This window comes from Psammomys obesus, unplaced genomic scaffold (assembly GCF_907164565.1).
Source record: "Psammomys obesus unplaced genomic scaffold, mPsaObe1.curated_primary_1811, whole genome shotgun sequence".
NCBI classification, from domain to species: Eukaryota; Metazoa; Chordata; class Mammalia; order Rodentia; family Muridae; genus Psammomys; species Psammomys obesus.
In genome coordinates this window covers 3,766,595-3,769,848 of record NW_026596095.1, presented here as the reverse complement: position 1 = coordinate 3,769,848, position 3,254 = coordinate 3,766,595, and positions in this window count along the sequence as shown.

The window sequence follows — 3,254 nt, the reverse complement described above, 5'->3', positions numbered from 1 at the left end:
GGTGGTGCCTTATAGAGTCTGCCAGAGGAAGTGAATGGGTACTGACCTCAGCCCTTCTCTGCTAGCCTCCGAGTTAAGCTGCACACCCCAAAGGGAACTGTGCCAGCCCTGGGGATGAAGTCCTAGCTTGATGCCTCAGAATACCTATATTGTTATGATTTGGACACAAGTCCCTGTCTAGCTTTGGTCACAAAGGGGCTACATTTTGATACAGGAAGAGATGACATCACTAGATAATGATAACCCCCATCCCCATTATAGCCCCCCCCCAATTTAGTGAAGGTATATACCTGGTGGATAAAGAGAAAGGAATAATTTTCATCTCAAGCTACATAGCTTTCTCCAACAAATTCTCTTCTCTGTCATTCTTCCTTGATGACTAGATGCTAAAATTGTCACCTAAGAGCTCTTGGCCGCTCCTCATTTGAAGTCTTTAAATGAACCTTTCCTGAGATGGTTTCAGCAAGGCTACTGTTGAATTTGAGATTTATTGGCTATTCATTGTCTCTTACAACCTTGATTGTTATCTAATAATAGAGTCTTAAAAATTTGCATGTACTGAATATTCATCTATGCAATCAGTGCTTGATCATCCAGGAGTAAGGGGTAGTTTGGTTGTTGATTGGGTTAGTGGCCCATTCACAATCACTTCTGATTTCAAGTCTTGTTAAGGTAATCACGGACTCTGTTCAATTAACTCTTTTATTGACATCATTACTGTGGGTGTTTATTCTGACCTTCGCATTAATGAAAGGATGCTTTTCTTATATACAAAGCAGCCATTCCTCATCCTCTGTATCAAACTGGTATCTCATGAAGAAGGCAAACAGAAACAGAGCCTTTGAGCATTCGTTTGGGATTGGGTAAGAAAGGATGGAGTATTCATTTAGCAATTATATATTTGATTCAGTTACCACAGTATCAGCTAGGTGCCTTGGATTCAAATTCTTGACCATTGTTTATGAACTGTGTGACACGGGGTACACCAGCATCTTAGTCTGTGCAGGACTTGTTTCAATACAGAAAGTCTAGTCACCTGAGAAACCCCTCAAACTTGGGAAAATGGGAATATTTTATTCTCTCTAAGCCATTTACTCATATAGGTAGGTTTTTACATTAGCATATATTAATTATGCATGACAATGGACTTGTTACATTTTTATGCATGTATCTAAAGCACTTTGATGATATTCATACCTCATTACCCTCTCATGTTCCCGTCTCACTCCTGCTGACCCATTTCCTCTCTCCATCTAGTTTCCCTTCTACTTTCATGTCTTTGTCTTTTCTTTTTTCTTTCTTTCTTTCTTTTTTTTTTTTTTGTTAGTGTCTTTTTGTTGTTTCAGTGAATTTTATTGGAGTTGTTTACAAAAGCCCAGGGAGCTGCTGTTTACAGGAGCATGGGTGAGAGGTAACTTGGAGGAGCAAGACCACCCTTCTGGTCCTTATACCATGGAAGAAAATGTCTCTCCATCTTCCAGCAACCATTAACTGTCTATCAATCCTCAGGGAGGGGGTGGGACCTTGCTACTCTGTCCCCCTCATCCTTCTGATTTTACTTTGGTTTGCTCTGAGGTGGTCTCTTGAATCTCAGGCCGATCTGAACCCTTATCCCCATGTCTTTACCTGCTAAGTGCTAGGATTATAGGCATGTGCCATCATGCCTAGCTTGCATACTAATATATAAGGCACAATGTGTTGTTTGTATCATTTTCTTGCCCCAGGTACACAGAGCAAAATGCAGGGTGGCTGTGACACCACCTAGAGGCAACTGAAGTGGAGGAACTTCAGCTAATCAGCTCAGGTTGTCCTGTGGCCATTTTTTTTTTTTTTTTTATGACGTTTGTGGGAGAGCTTAGCCTACTGTGAGCAGTGCCCTCTTCAAGGCAGGTGGGCCTGGGCTATATTAGAGAGTTAGCTAAGAAAGCCAGAGCCAGTAAGGCAGCCTGACTCCATGGTTTCTGCTTCAAGTTCCTGCCTAATTTCCCTTGGTGATACACTGTTACCCCAGAGTGAGAGCTGACATTAAACCCTCTCCTCCTCAAAGTTTTTTTTGGTGATGGCATTTGTCTCAGCAACAGAATGAAACCAGAACAATAATTTTACTCTGCTTTTACAGTTATTCCAGAAAAGCTAATGCTACATGGTTCTAATTATGTTTGTTTTCCTCACTCTTTTATATATTGCATTTTATTTACTTTTTCACTTATTTTTTTTTTATGGCACCCAGCCTAGTTTTAAAATTTCCTTACAATGTAGTACATCTTAGGAACATAAAAATTCTTTTTGAGACAGTCTCTTCCCATATAGCCCAGGCTAGGCTCAACTTTCTGATCCTTCTATCTGACCCGCAGAAGTGCTGGACTTACAGCTATAATTCCATGCCAAGTTTGTCTTGGAAACACTTAGCAGATGCCTGTCATGTGGTTGGTCATATAAGCCACATCTTGATGAAGCAGATATTATTTTCCTTGTTTTACAGATGGTGAATTATGGCTTAGGAATCACATGTAATGGCCATAAAGTCACTCAGTAAGTCATAGCTAGGATATCCATGTATTGAGGCACAGTTCTTCTATGTAGTTTAGGTTGGTCTTGAATTTGTAGTGTCCTCAACTTCCTATGTGCTGGGATCATAGCATGCACCAGCACTCTTTGCCAGTTAATATATTGGCTTTCCCATAAAACAAAAGTTTTTGATAAAAGAAATGCCTTAGGTTTGCATTTTAGTACAGGTTCCTTATCTTTAAGGGGTTGCTAAAAACTAATGGAGGGTTGGCATGGGTCTGTATATTGACCTCGAACCAAGAATGATACCCCTGGTAATGCTGCTTAGGTTAGGACCTTGTTTCTTCATGTCTTGGTGACTTCTACTGTGAGATATTCAGAACGCTTCAGATGGCTTCTTTGTCCACAGTCTTTTCTCCCATTTATCTCCCATCTTTCAATCTGAGAACTCTTTCTCACATGCATATCTGTCTGTAATACTCCCCTAGTTAAAATCTTCAATGACTCCCACTGTCTGTGAGATAAACATCTTCACAGGGCCCAGGGCCCTTACACAGGGTTATTTAATTATCTCTCCTGTGCTTCTTTCTCTTGAGGTTTGCTAGGCTGATGCAGTTCCACAAATAGACCACACTATCCCACAAGGACATCCAGATGCTGTCCTGATTCTGCTGCTGTACTCTGTTCTTTGATCACACACACACACACACACACACACACACACACACACACACACACACACACAC